Raw genomic sequence first — 15304 nt, 5'->3', positions numbered from 1 at the left:
GTGTGGCCCGCCCTGGGACAGGGATGACGAGAGAGCATGTGCTTGTGTCCGGAGCTGTCCCCTTCCCTGCTCAGGGGCCACCAAATATGTCCATGGTCTCGGCTGCCTGGTCAACGGCCACCCCGGGCTGCCGTCTCCTGACCAGACCTGGAGCTCACAAGCTAATTTTAGAAATGACTGGTCGACTCAGCTGCTGTTATCACATTGGCCCCGAAGGAGGGTGGGGGGAGGGCGGCCCGGGGAGGGGCAGTAAGGGAAGGGATGTGTGTCGGTGTGTGTGGAGGGGGTGCTCCTTCGCTCCTGCTTTCCCGGCTTGGTGGGGTCCCTTCGCGGCCACCCGGGGAGACGTCTTAGGCAGTCGTGGTTCCTGTGATCTGTGTCCTCTTTGCAGAAGGTACTATTGGGCTGGGTTTGAGACGGGCACCTGGCGAGCTGATCGGCAAGTTTTAATTTTCCGGAATGTGCTGCTGGGGGCTGCGGTGGCCGGCCTCCGGTCTTTTGGTCTATTTTAGTCCTTTCTGGTGTTGAGAGCTTCCGAGGCCTGATTCCTTTGCTGGTTGCCCGTGCTGCTCACTTTGAAAACAAGAGTGTTTCTGTGGAAGGATTTTAGAACAAAATGCTGGGGCAAATGGGCATTTTTAAGAATCACTCTCTTCAGGCCCCAGCTGTTCGCCAATAATTTTTTTAAATGTGTTTGGGGTCATGAGTGAGTCTCCACTGTGAATCTTTGCCCGCAGACGTCAGGGTTTATATTTTTCCTCAACTACCAGTGATTTCTGCTTAACTGGTATTCAGTTACGGTCAGGGAAGAGCCAGGCTTCCCCTTTCATGTTTCCAACCCTGTTGGGTCGAAACGTTACTTTTAATGTTCTTTTTGAAACTGCAAATTAAGCATGTATGAGTGTTGGGGGAAGGGCGATGGAAGTTCATGGCCGAAGGTTTCAATTTCATGCCACCTTCCTTGAGCTCTGAGGGAAGGTGTCTTATTTGGCTCTCGGGTTAGCAGGCACTTCTTTGAATGAAGAAGATTCACAGGTCTCAGTGGCCCCGTAGTGGGGCAGAAGGGGGCTATGCTTTGACATGGAGCTCTCTCCCAGGAGACGAGAAGCCCTCACCAGCTACAGCCCTCTGGGCTGCTGCCTTCCTGCGGCTTTCCCATGGAGGAGGCCAGGAGTGGGGAGGCCTGGAGTGGGGAGCCCAGTCGGCTCCCAGTCGCCTCCAAGCTGCCCAGTCTGGCCTCAACCCGCAGGTGTGGGGGCCTGGGCTTCTATCCTGTAGGGCCTGGAAAACGAGGCTGTTACTTTCACTTTGTGGCTGTCCAAAAAGATGCTGCCTCATTCAGTCCACCAGCTCGTGGAGGCTGAGTGTCGCACTAGGGCTTCTAGACTCCAACAAGCATAATGGTTCTCTTGGGTGCTGTATCCATTGCTGACCTAAGTTCTATTCTCCTGTACCTGGGCACCGTGTCCAGTGTGTACCATGGGAAAAGAGAGGGGTCTGTGTACCCTTAGGCTATGCATGAGTTCTAGAAAATAATAGTGGAGAGGAGAGAGAGAAAAGAAGAAAGAGGAGGAGAAGGAGAAGGAGAGAAGGAGAAAGAGGAAAAAAAGGAGAAGGAGAAAGAGAAGAAGGAGGAGGAGGAGAAGAACAGCAAAGGAAAAGGCCAAAAGAAGAGGCCAAGGGGTGGAGGAGGGAGGAGAAGGAGGAGGGAGGAAGAGGAGAAAGAGGAGGGGGAGAGGAAGGCTCCTGGTCTCCTGGCTTTTGAAGGGCTGCATGTTACCAATCAACATATATTTGGTGTCACCTGCCTCCAGGCCTTGTCACTTTGAATATCCTGGTTTGGACTCTGTAACCTTGGATGAGTTCTCTCCCCAGTCAGAACTTAGTTTCTCTTTCTAAAACCTGAGCGGGCTGGGCTAGACCACCTCTGAGATCTTTCCTAGGATTCAGCATCCAGGAAGGTATTTCTTGAAGGGACGGTCGTTGACGACCTACCCCTCAGACTCACGTGGGGCAAGGGGTGTGGCGGGGGTGTTTTAAAATGCAGATTCCTGGGCTCATCCTAGACCTATTGAACAGTCTTGGGGGAAGAGTCTCAGAAATCCACAGATTTTAAACCTCACAGGTGGTTCTGGTGCCCACCCAAATTGGAGAAGAGCTTTTCCTTTGACCCGAGCTAACAAAACCACAGAAGGCTGTTGCTCAGCACCTGCCCTGTCAAAACTCATGGAATTTCCATGTTTCACAAACACGGAAAACTTGCACAGCACTTTATTAGGGTCTGACTATCACAAAGATTTTATTGGGCAGGTGTTGCTCCAGGGGAAAGATCACGACTTTCTGTGGCATTCTGAGGTGAGAATGGAGGGCCCCAAAGCTGAGCAGAACCACTTCCAGCCCCAAGATAGGGACTTGGGACTGCGAGCCTACAAGGTTATGGTGAGATGGCCCTTCACTGGGTCCTGGCAGATACAAACAACAGTCTGAATGGCCCATTTGAAGCACACGGTTAGCTGCTGTGGTGTGTGACATATCTTTAATATTTAAACAAAGCGGCCGGGCGTGGTGGCTCACGCCTGTAATCCTAGCACTTTGGGAGGCTGAGGCGGGTGGATCACGAGGTCAGGAGATCAAGAGCATCCTGACTAACACGGTGAAACCCCACCTCTACCAAAAATACAAAAAATTAGCTGGGTGTGGTGGTGGGTGCCTGTAGTCCCAGTTATTTGGGATGCTGAGGCAGGAGAATGGCGTGAACCTGGGAGGCAGAGCTTGCAGTGAGCCGAGATCGCACCACTATACTCCAGCCTGGGTGACAGAGCAAGACTCTGTCTCAAAAAAAAAAAAAAAAAAAAAAAAATTAAAGTGAAATTAAATTATTTGAAAAATGGAGGAGGTGGGTTTGAGACCAGGGAGAATCCCCTCCCTTCCAGAGCGCTGCCAAATCCAACCCCTACTATTGACAGATGGTGCAGCTGAGGCACAGAGAGGGAAAGCCACTTGTTCAAGGACACACAGCCCTGCAGCAAGAGCACTGGGCTAAGATCAGTCCCTGCTGTCATGGCTGGCGTTCAGGGAGCAACCAGGTGCTCCTTATGTTAGAAATAATAAATCCACCATATTATCCCCCCACCAAGACCTTAAGGAAAGGATAAACCTCAGCTCTTGTTTGAATGGGGGTGGCAAAAATAAATTGCATCTTATTTTATTTTTATTTTGAAACAAGGGCTGGCTCTGTCACCCAGGCTGGAGTGCAGTGGCATAATTTTGGCTCACTGCAACCTCTGCCTCCCAGGTTTAAGCCATCCTCCCATCTCAACCTCCTGAGTAGCTGGGACTACAGGAGGGCACCACCATGCCCGGCTAATTTGTATACTTTTTGTAGAGACGGGGTTTCACCACGTTGCCCAGGCTGGTCTCGAACTTGTGAGCTCAAGTGATCCACCCACCTCAGCCTCCCAAAGTGTTGGCATTACAGCCGTGGAATCACTGAGCCTGGCAGAAAATGAACTTTATTACACAAACAAGGGCCTTGGACATCAAGGTAGAGTTCTCTCTCTCTCTGACACACACACACACACACCACATTCAGTCTGAAGGATCCAGAGACACCATTAGCTTCATAAGAATCTCTCTCCCACAGCATGACTCATCCAGCTTCATCAATTTCCCTATCTGCTTCTTTTTCACTGTGTTTCTCCCTGATGCTGATTTACTTTTAAGAATCGTAGTTTCTGACAACAGAGGAAAGATCCTCAAGAATCGGCAAAGTGAGTTTACCACTTGGCCAGTGGTCATGCGTAGGGTAGCAGGAATTTCACGGTTCAGGGTTTCAAGCGAATTTTTCTCTGCCTGTAAAAGACGGAATGCATTTTCAGCTGTTTCTTGGGTACCAGCTGGGGTTTGAGTTTCAATTTCATGGAGGGCAGCTGGATTAACTGCTGTGTTGAGGGAAAGATGCTTGCTTGATGGGATTAAATGTGTCATTCACGCTTAATATTCCAGTGAGCTTGGGTGTGAGTTATTAGCCCCATTTTACAGGCCAGGAAGTAAGATTTGGAGCCTGGAGTGACCCCAGGTTATGCAGGGTGAAATAAAAGCGAGACTCAGTACTTTCCTGCTAGAGACTGTTCAGCCTAATGTAATAAACAACATCTGCTGAGATAATAAATTGTGTGGCATTGTTTCACAGGGACAGATAAGAAAGCTTTTTCACATTCATTACCTCATTTAATCCACTGATGATCAAGGCAGGGTGGCAATACAGTTCCAGCTGTATAGAGGAGGAAACAGAGCATCAGAGAGGTTTAGTGACTTGCTTTTCTGCTTGTTTTTCTGCCAACAGTGGATGACTCATTTTTTCAGTTCTTTCTCTGTTACATATTCAAAGCAAAGATGATGTTGCCCTCTTCTTCTCTTGATGCTCCTTCCCATTTGGCAGGATTCTTCCAGACCAGGGTTCTAGACCAGTGTCAGCGTGGACACTATTGACATTTGGGTTGCATATCTCTTTGTTGTGGACCTGTCATGTGCTTGGAAAAATGTGTAGCAACATCCTTGCCCTTCACCCAGTAGATGCCAGTAGCACCTCCTCTCCAGTTGTGACAACCCCAAATGTCTCTAGGATGTTGCAAAAAATGTCCATTGGTGGGCGCAATCACCGCTTGGTGAGTTCTGTCCCATAGAACTTTCTGCGATGATAGGAATCCTCTGTATCTGTGCTGTCCAACATGGTAGCCATGAGCCACGTGGCTCATACAACTGAGATGCTGAATTTTTGATTTAATTTAGTTAGAATTCATTTAAATTTAACAAGCCACCTGAGGCTAGTGGCTACTGTATTAGTAAAGCTCTAGGTAGCAACACAGTAGTGGATAGAAAATTAGCCCTTTGAGGCCAGGCACGGTGGCTCATGCCTGTAATCCCAGCACTTTGGGAGGCTGAGGCGGGCGAATCACAAAGTCAGGAGATTGAGACCATCCTGGCTAACATGGTGAAACCCCGTCTCTACTAAAAATACAAAAAAAAAAAAAAATTAACTGGGCGTGGCGGCGGGAGCCTGTAGTCCCAGCTACTTGGGAGGCTGAGGCAGGAGAATGACGTGAACCCGGGAGGTGGAGCTTGCAGTGAGCCGAGATCGCGCCACTGCACTCCAGCCTGGGTGACAGAGCGAGACTCCATCTCAAAAAAAAAAAAAGAAAGAAAATTAGCCCTTTGATGGAACACTCAATCCCTAAAATCAGTCAGGGGAACCTGTTGTCAAAAGTCTAACCAGCTTCTTGCTTCATTGTGGCCGGGCAACACTAGGCTGGAAATGGCAAATACTTGGCACAGGTTCCATCCCTAGCCATTCCTACATCCGTGGCAGACATTGCTAGTCAATCACAGCATGCTGTCTTGTTCAGCCCAAGCATAGCTCAGAACCTTTCTCAATACAACACTCTGGGTAGCCCCCAACTACAGATCACTTGGTGCTGGCAGGTGAAAGAAACATTATTGGCCATCCTGGCACTCGGCCACGAGGCCCATCTGTGAGGTCCAGCATCTCATCAGCCTGTAAGAGTGGCCTGATGACTCACCAGGCAGCCAGGAGTGTGTGGCCAGCCTAGGTCAGTGGAGCAACCATGATTCAGAGAGGGGAGAGCCAATGGACTGGAGGAGCTGAGATTTTTTTTTTCTAATTTCTCAAAGAAACACCCACTGCATGATTTAGCAATGGAGGCTGGCAGGGTGTGGGTGGGCTACTGGCTGGTCAGCCAGTATGCAAAGCATTTGAAGATTTTAATCTGCCTGCGACTGAATCTGAGTCAACTGGGGACATAGATGTTGCAAAGGACATGGTAATAACGTCAGTAATGGCTCACTGGCCTACGGAGCATCTAGTACTCAAACTGCTTTGTGGGCACAAAAAACTGTGTCCCTATTTGACAGATGGAGGAGTTGGTGACCTGAGAGGTTTGACAACAGGCATAGTGAGGCCCCCACTTAGATCTAAGACTTCCAGGGCTGTTGTGGACCCATGGAAGTGAGGGAAGCCTGCTGCGTGTACCCTGATCAACCCTTTGCAGAGTGAAATATCCACTTCTGTGGCAGAAGGCAGGTTAGAAAAGTCCCAGGAGACAGTGAACATTGTTCTGAAGAAACCGGGAGCCATGTCCCCTGAGAAAAGGCTGAAGGCGACAGATGAGAAAACTGGGGGCAGATTCCATCATTTCAGTTGGAAAAGGGGTTAACCTCGTTGTTTGTTGTTCTAGAGAGCGGAACTGAGGCTGCTGTGTGGCTGTCTTGGGGAGGTAGCTCTCTGAGAAGGAAGAAAAAGTGTCAGACTTTACTCACTGGGACATGAGGACCTTGGTTCTGCTATTGCTGCTGTAGGACCTCCAGAAAGTCACTTCCCTTCCCTGGTCCATGAATGCCAGGATACAGGAGAAGTAGGTTGTATGGCTTCTGAGGGCCTTTTGGAGCTCTGATTCCAAGGAAGAAACACAATTAGAGCAGACTCCAAATGTCCTATGTGTTAGTGAGCTCCCTGTCAATGGACATGACCAAGAGGGAACTCGTTGACTTTCTATCCAGGAAATTCCCTGTGAAATGAGCTGGGTCTCTGGGGTTTCTCCACGTGTAAAGGCCCCAGGTTCTGATGCTAAGGGGCATTTCTGGCAGCCTCCACACCCGCTGCTCCCTTCCTGCCATTCTTCTTCATCTCACCACCCAACCTGCTTTTCTCTTCCTTCCTCCCTCCCTCTTCAACATTTCACTTTCCCTCCATCAGCCTTCCTGCCCTTGTTTCTCACTCATTCCTCTCCCCCTTTCTCACCTTCATGTGTATTGTTGTGAGCGTGGCCTGAATCCCTGGCTATAGCTGGCTGTGAGACACCCTTACCTTGACTGGGGAGAGGATCTGCGTGCTGGGCAAAGTCCCTTTTCATTATTGCCTGGCTCTTTGGCCACCAAACTCCAGGCTTGGGTGAAGTAGGCTGGACTTTGTATGAATCATGAGTCTCTCTTGTCCATTTATCCTGTGGATGGCAATAGATAGCAGTTATGCACCATTCCCTCCTTCCACATCCAGGGCAGACATTAATAATCAATCAGAGCACCCTTCTTCCACTGAGCCCAGATAAAAGCTCAGAGTTGACCAGGCGTGGTGGCTCACGCCTGTAATCCCAGCACTTTGGGAGGCTGAGGTGGGCAGATCACGAGGTCAGGAGATTGAGGCCATCTTGGTTAACACGGTGAAACCCTGCCTCTACTAAAAATACAAAAAAAAAAGTAGCCAGGTGTGGTGGCGGCTGCCTGTAGTCCCAGTTACTCGGGAGGCTGAGGTGGGAGAATGGCGTGAACCCGGGAGGCAGAGCTTGCAGTGAGCCAAGATCGTGCCACTGCATTCCAGCCTGGGCGACAGAGCGAGACTCCGTCTTAAAAAAAAAAAAAAAAAAAAAAAGGCTCAGAGTCCTTCCCATGTAACCCACGAGGCAGCCACTATCCGTCTATCAGGATTGATATGTGAGTTAAAACCTACTTCCCCGCTGACTGTATCAGTCAAGGTCCCACTAGAAAACAGCACACTCAACTGGTATCCTGGAGAGCCTTTTTCACGAAAGAACTCTCCCAAGAAATGTGTGCGGGGTTAGGGGAACCAGCAAAGCATGTTGAAGCCCTCAGAGATAAGCAGTGGTGGGAATACCTTACTAGCCTTGGGGCTGTATGGGACAAGGGAGAGGAAGGGTAATTTAGAAACACGGAGATAGCTGGAGTTGGTGGACAAGGACCACTTGAAGGGGGATGTGGTTGTAGATGAAGAAACACAGCAATTGCTAAAACTAGGGTCTGATACAGAGAGAGAGGGGGGTAGAGTGGGAACTAAATACCCTGACCTCTAGTTCCTCTCATATGCAGGTTCTCCCAGAGCCTTCCATTGGCCAAACAAGGGGAAGCCAGAGACCAAGAGAGCCTGGGGGTGGGGGGCACAAGGCCTAGTGGTAAGCTCCTGGGGCACACAGCAGTCTAGCCCGCAGGCGGCCCTTGGAGAAGGCATGCCACATGGATGTCAGAGCAGATAGTCCCGTTCCCATTAGTCAGTCCTCTCCTGGGAAGTTCTCTTCCTTCTTGGGCTGAGGCAGCTGTAAAGTCAGGGCTATAGTAGGGTGCAGAGGGCTCACTTCAGTGGGGCCATTTGAGGAGTTTAGGAAAAAAACTGTCTACCAAAGTCGGGGCAGAATGCAATGGTAGCGTTAAGGTGACAGCCAGCAAATGACAGCCCACCGCCAGATCCAACTCTCTGCCTGGTTATAAAAATAAAGTCACATTGAAACAACCATGCCCATTCATTTACGTACTAAGTATGGCTGCTTTTGAGCTGCAAGGGAAGAGCTGAGTCATTGTAACAGAGAACCTACAGGTCTGAATGCTCAGAAGGTTTCCTATCCGGCGCTTTACAGAAAATATTTGTGGCCGCCTCCCTTAAGGGATGCTGTAACACTTTGAAGATAGCCACAGTGGAGCTGTTACTTTCCTGGGCCTGACATGTCAGAGGAGGGAGCTGCTGCCGCAACAGGACAGGGGAGAGAGTGGAAAGAGCAGCCTGAAGGCGCCTTTGGAAGAGGGAGGCAGGCAACCCATGGTCATCCAGGAGGGAGGGTGAAGACACAGATGCCCTCTGATCTCCCACTAGTGGATGATTCCCATTAGCTGAACCTGCCTAGAAGATGGAAAGCGAGGGAGTCCATTGGAAGAGTCCACAAGGTCAGCGTCCAGACATAGAGCAAGGTAAAAGAGACAGAGGGGGATCTGAAGGTGGTGCCTTCAGTTCTCCCAGCATCCTTTTTTTCCCTCTGTATCTGGCCTCCGATATGACCATCAGAGAAACCAGGTGTCAGGCAGTCAGATCATTCCTGCTGAGCATCTAAGCTCCGTGCTGGTGTTGTCAGTGGCCAACCCCTCTGCCTGCCTCCAGGAATCTTGTGGAACAGCTGAGCGATTACGTGCTTACGCTCACCAACCAGGCTATGGTCAAGACAGAATTCTAAATGAAGATCGAATTGATAAAGAACCAAATAGTGACCTAAGCCTCGTGGCCAGTGGAGGGGAGGGCAGGTGACAAGGGTGTTTGGGTGGAGGCTGCAGGAGGCTGTCATAGAATCCTGCACGGTGACATTGGCTGGCACCCTCAGGCATGGTGTCATGGAAGAAGGTGGCCCCACAAGCACATGGAGGATAGCAGCGTCAGAGCCAGGAAGGGGAAGGAAACAGCTATTATTGAGAAGCTGCCATGTGCCAGGCACAGTGGCGGCCCATGCTGGGAGACCAGTGTGCTAAAGTGGCTGTGAGCTCAGCCTCTAAAGTCAGACCATCTGGGTCCAAGAATAACCCCCAGCACCTCCTGGCTGGGAGCAAGACACATCCCCTCCCTCTGCCTGAGTGTTCTGAGGTAGAGTTACTCAGAGAATCCACCTCTTTGGATGGAAAGAGTAAATGATGTGATCTACTGAAGTCCTCAGTATTGAGCAACGCAGAAATCCTAGTGATACCATTATCCATAGCCCTGATTTTGTCGTGTCCCCTGCTGCACGGGAGGAGGGGCAGAAATCTCACAGTGGAACAGAAAAAATACAGGGATTTAGGCACTTCGATTATCTTCACCTCCTCCTGTGTGACCTTGGTCCAATTTGTTAACCTCTCTGATCCCAACTACCACACACCCTGTGCTGTGACTAACACCAAACAGATGATAAGTAAATACCAGTGCCCCCTGCACACCCTGCCCTACGAATGTACCTACTTGAGCCAGCTTCCTAGGGTTCCACAGCTTGCCACCAGCACCTCTGAGCCTTGGCCTGGCACCCACAGATTGGTCTTCTCTTATCATCACTGATGTGGAGCTTTGATGCATGTGTGGGAGGAGTCAGGCACACCTGGGGGTAAGTCTCACCTTGGCTTTCTTGCTGGGGGACCTCAGACAAGTGTCTCAACCTCTCTGAGTCTCTGTCTGTTCTATGGGAGTGATGCCAACCATGTAGGCCTATTGTGGGAATGAAATGTGATCATGGAATTTTTTTTTTTTTTTTTTTTGAGACAGAGTCTCGCTCTGTTGCACAGGCTGGAGTGCAGTGGCGCAATCTCGGCTCACTGCAAACTCTGTCTCCCGGGTTCGCGCCATTCTCCGGCCTCAGCCTCCTGAGTAGCTGGGACTACAGGCGCCTGCCACCATGTCCGGCTAATTTTTGTATTTTTAGTAGAGATGGGGTTTCACCATGTTAGCCAGGATGATCTCAATCTCCTGACCTCGTGATCCACCCACCTCGGCCACCCAAAGTGCTGGGATTACAGGCGTGAGCCACTGCGCCTGGCCTGATCATGGATTTTAATATAATGAAATTCCAGGTCCAGAAAGAATTTAAGGGTCATGGGGGAATTTAGGAGTAAGGACCTATATCAGTGCTTGGCACACGGTTGATTCTCCCTAAATGTTTGGTGAATTGTCTTGTGCTGGGTCCTGGGCTGGGGTCTTCAGGTCGGTTTCAACTATGGAGTCAAGGAAAAGTGAAAATCTGACTGAGAGAGGTTACCAGGGATCCAGCACATGCTTGATGTATGGCTGTCTTCTCATTGCACGGCTAGGAAAACTGAGGCTCGGAGAGCTCCCTGGGGTCTCAAAGGATGTGAACTCAGGCCCTGATAAACATGCTTCCCCATTACGTGTGGATGCAGACAGCACAGGGGGACATCAGAAATCTCTGCCCACAGACTTGTTGCTCTCTCCCTTCTCAGGCCCATTTCTAACTGTCCCTTCATTCATTCATTCATTCACCTACTTATTCATTTGACAAATATTTAATTTTTATTTTATTTTAATTAATTTTTTTAAGAGACAGAGTCTATTACTGCCACTTGGGCTGGAGAACAGTGGCGTGATCACAGCTCACTGTAGCCTGGAACTCCTGGGCTCAAGTGATCCTTCTGCCTCAGCCTCCCACATAGCTGCAAACCACAAGTGTCTGCCACTACACCTGGCTAATTAAAATTTTTAGACATAGGGTCTCACTGTGTTGCCCAGGCTCTTCTCAAACTATCAGCTTCAAGTGATCCTCTGCCGTGGCTTCTGGAAGTGCTGGTGTTTCAGGTGTGATCCACTGTGCCTGGACTGACAAATGTTGATTGAAAGCTAAGTATGTGCTAGGCACCGTGCTAGGCTCTAGGACTACAGAAGTGAATAGAACACATGAAAATTCTGGCCCTCATAGGGGCTGTGTTCTGGAGGAGGAGTGGGGTGGGATTGGGAGTTAAGCTGCAATTTAAATCGGGGGTGAGCACAGGCACATTGAGAAGACTTTAAGTAGGTGATGATGTGAGCCATGCAGAAGGAAAAGCATTTGAGGCAGAGGGAACAGCATGTGCAAACGCCTTGAGGTGGGAATGTGCCTGGAAGGGTGTATCCTGGAGGTCAGTGTAATTGACAGGGAGGATAGAAGGGGAGAGTCGCTAGGACAGGTGGTCATGGGGGGGCGCTATAAAGACTTGGAAATGTATTCTACGAGACAGGTGCTATGTTACAACTGGACATTGTGGGGTGCAGGGGGAAGCCTTGAGTGTCCCATGGGACCACTCAGATCCAGTATGTGTATGTGGAAAACAGTTTCAAGTCATCTCCTGGCTTGGGGGTTGCCTTTTCTCTCCCAAGCCTCTCTCCCCTCTAAGGATAGACTTGAGATTTTATACTGTGAATTCCAAGTGTCTATGGCCGCCTCATGGGCTTAAAACAGCAGTTGACGAGGCAGGTGTATGTTTTGGGCCTGGACTGGAGTGTGGCGATAAGAACATTTGCTTAAATTAAGGCTTGACAAAGCCTCCCCGGCGGGATTGGCTGCTGGCCCTGGGTCAGTGGAGCTGGCCCAGGGCCTCTGAGGGGCAGGACATGGGGGGTGAGGCCCCACATGGAGTTCCCTCCCATTGTCCCCTTCTGCTAAGGCCCTCTGGGAAGGTTGGCAGCCCCAGGGCTAAGAACAGCCCCTATGACAGCCAGGATTCCCCCTGGAGCCCGAAGCTGAGGGTGATTCTTGGGAAGCGGCTACTGACGTGGCCAGGCCTGGGCTGGAGAGGAAGGCGGGTGGTGGCGGCCAAAGCAGCCACCCCACGTCAGGCCTATTTATAACTCAGGCTTTGCTCCTTACGCACGGAGCCTGTGAGTCACTCGGGGGCCTCGCCAGTGTCTCCCAAGACGGGAGGGGAGGTTGTCTTTCTTCCCTCCTTTCCCCCAGCCCCTCTCCCCTTTTGCCCACCCTCCCAGCTTCCTGTGCCTTATTTTATTTTATTTATTTATTTTTGATACGGAGTTTTGCTCTTGTTGCCCAGGCTGGAGTGCAATGGCTCGATCTCGGCTCACACAACCTCTGCCTCCCAGGTTCAAGTGCTTCTCCTGCCTCAGCCTCTTGAGTAACTGGGATCACAGGCATGCACCACCATGCCCATTTAATTTTGTATTTTTAGTAGAGACAGGGTTTCTCCATGTTGGTCAGGCTGGTCTCGAACTCCCGACCTCAGGTGATCCGCCGGTCTCGGCCTCCCAAAGTGCTGGGATTATAGGCATGAGCCACCGCGCCCGGCCACCCTCCTGTGCCTTTGGAAGCTGGAGATCTGATATAATTTGGATGTCTGTCCCCTCCAAATCTCATGTTGAAATGTCACCCCCAGTGCTGGAGGTGGGACCTGGTGGGAGGTGTTTGCGTCATGGGGGCAGATCCCTCATGAATGGCTTGGTGCCCACCCTGGGTTAATCAGCGATTTGTTCACGTGAAAGCTGCTTGTTTTGGCTGGGCGTGGTGGTTCACGCCTGTAATCGCAGCACTTTGGGAGGCCAAGGCGGGTAGATCACGAGGTCAGGAGATAGAGACCATCCTGGGTAACACGGTGAAACCCCGTCTCTACTAAAAATACAAAAAATTAGCCGGGCGTGGTGGCGGGCGCCTGTGGTCCCAGCTACTCCGGAGGCCGAGGCAGGAGAATTGCTTGAACTCGGGAGGCGGAGCTTGCAGTGAGCTGAGATGGGGCCACTGCACTCCAGCCTGGGCGACGAGCACTGCATTCCAGCCTAGGAGACTCCGTCTCAAAAAAAAAAACCAAACAAACAAAAAAACTGCTTGTTTAAAACGAGTCTGGTGCCTCCCTCCCCTCTCTCTCTTGCTGCCTCTCTCATCATGTAATGCCAACTCCCCTTCCCGTTCTGCTGTGATTGGAAGCTCCCTGAGGCTTCAGTGGATGCAGGTGCTTGTGCAGTGCTTCTTGTACAGCCTGCAGAACTGTGAGCCAATTGAAGTTTTTTCTTTTTCTTTTTTTTTTTTTTTTTGAAACGAGTCTCACTCTGTTGCCCAGGCTGGAGTGCAGTGGAGTGATCTCGGCTCACTGCAAGCTCCGCCTCCCGGGTTCACGCCATTCTCCTGCCTCAGCCTCCTGAGTAGCTGGGACTACAGGCGCCTGCCACCACGCCCGGCTTATTTTTTGCATTTTTAGTAGAGACGGGGTTTCACCGTGTTAACTAGGATGGTCTCGATCTCCTGACCTCGTGATTTGCCCGCCTTGGCCTCCCAAAGTGCTGGGATTACAGGCGTGAGCCCCCCGCGCCCAGTTGAACTTTTTCCTTTATAACTTACCCAGCCTTAGATATTCCTTTATAGCAACACGAAACAGACTAATGCAAAGGCCCACACTGTGGGAGACTTTTTCTTAAGAGAAAGACTTGGCTGTCGGCACCTGGACATGTCTCTGTGGCCTCCCATTGGGCATGTGACCTCATTAGAGCCGAAACATTCCTTCTCGGATCTTTGGATCCTGAGATTTCCTTCTTACAGGGCTGTGTAGGCATGCTGAGGTCTCAGCTAGTGATTTGCTGATAGACGTGGAATGGCCGGCTCCCAGAATAAAAGCCCTGATTTGTATCATTTGCCAATGTTTGTGGCGTAAACACTCCCATCGCTGCCGTTAAGTTATGAATTGGGCTTTGCTGAATGCAGAGTCAGAAAGAGATGTTCACCGTGGACTCTCAGAAGATGATGAGTGGTGACTTCAGCACAGCAGCGGGGCCCAGCCAGCTCTTGGGCTCACCAGCTTCCAGGATGTGAAGCTGCCTAAGCAGCCTTCATCTCGTCATCTCAAAAATGTACCACTTCTCTGTATTGGGAACATTCCATGTCCTCCTTCTATCTATTTGAAACAATCTATTATTGTTGGCTGGGGGTAGTGGCTCACGCCTGTAATCCCCGCACTTTGGGAGGCCGAGGCAGGTGGATCACTTGAGACCAGGAGTTCAAGACCAGCCTGGTCAACAAGGCAAAACCCCATCTCTACTGAAAATACAAAAATTAGCCGGCCATGGTGGCATGTGCCTGTAATCCCAGCTACTCGGGAGGCTGAGACAGGAGAATCACTTGAACCCAGGAGGCGGAGGTTGCAGTGAGCCGAGATCGCGCCACTGCACTCCAGCCTGGGCAACAGAACAGGACTCTGTCTTAAAGAAAAAAAAGAAACTATATAATATTATGTTAACTGTGGTCATCATACAGTGCTATAGAACACTAGAACTTACAAAAGCTTAACATGCACCTCTTATATGGCATACCATTATACTCTAGGTATCAGGCAGGGAATGAAAATGAATGTCCATTCAAGACTTTTGCATAAAAATTAATAGCTGTTTTACTTATAATAGCCACCGCTTTTTAGTCAAGTCACTGAAGGGCAGCTACTTCCAGGCTTACAAGACCTTAAAGAAGTCCTGGTCAGGCCAGGTGCAGTGGCTCACGCCTGTAATCCCAGCACTTTGGGAGGCCGAGGGGCAGATCACAAGGTCGAGGGTTCGAAACTAGCCTGGCCAACATGGCAAAAGCCCGTCTCTACAAAAAATTAGCCGGGTGTGGTAGCACGTGCCTGTAGTCCCAGCTACTCAGGAAGCTGAGGCAGGAGAATTGGTTGAACTCAGGAGGCGGAGGTTGCAGTGAGCCAAGACTGCACCAATGCACTCCAGCCTGGGCAACAGAGCAAGACTCCATTTCAAAAACAAAAACAAAAACTGCTGGTCAGCAGTTGCTCTGACAGCTGGGATGGGGGGTGGGTGTCTCTCAGGTGGGGTCAGTGAAGCACCTTGCTCAGAAGGCTGGGTCAACCAGGGCTAGAAGTGAGAAAAGCCAAAGGCGGAAGAGACACATTTTCCACTAAAGACCACTTCTACTAAGATCTTGGCGTATTTCCTCCCACTTGATTTTCTACAGGAAGCCTTTTGTTGTTCATTTTGGACAGCTTTGGTGTGTGCAAC

The 15304-nt window shown here is 50.3% G+C and overlaps 1 protein-coding gene across 3 annotated transcripts in view; it reads left to right on the top strand.

The window, feature by feature from the left end:
- Positions 1-217: 217 nt before the first annotated feature.
- The window catches only part of MYO18B (myosin XVIIIB), a 300946-nt gene continuing 285859 nt past the window's right edge, over positions 218-15304 (top strand). For 2 of the 3 annotated variants that reach the window (XM_077950288.1, XM_015149948.3), the window contains exon 1: positions 218-394. The gene's annotated coding sequence lies outside the window, so the exon portion shown is untranslated. The remainder of the gene's footprint in view (positions 395-15304) is intronic. The other variant, XM_077950289.1, reaches the window with a different exon arrangement.

This window comes from Macaca mulatta, chromosome 10, assembly GCF_049350105.2.
Source record: "Macaca mulatta isolate MMU2019108-1 chromosome 10, T2T-MMU8v2.0, whole genome shotgun sequence".
NCBI classification, from domain to species: Eukaryota; Metazoa; Chordata; class Mammalia; order Primates; family Cercopithecidae; genus Macaca; species Macaca mulatta.
This window is presented reverse-complemented; position numbering and strand designations above follow the sequence as displayed.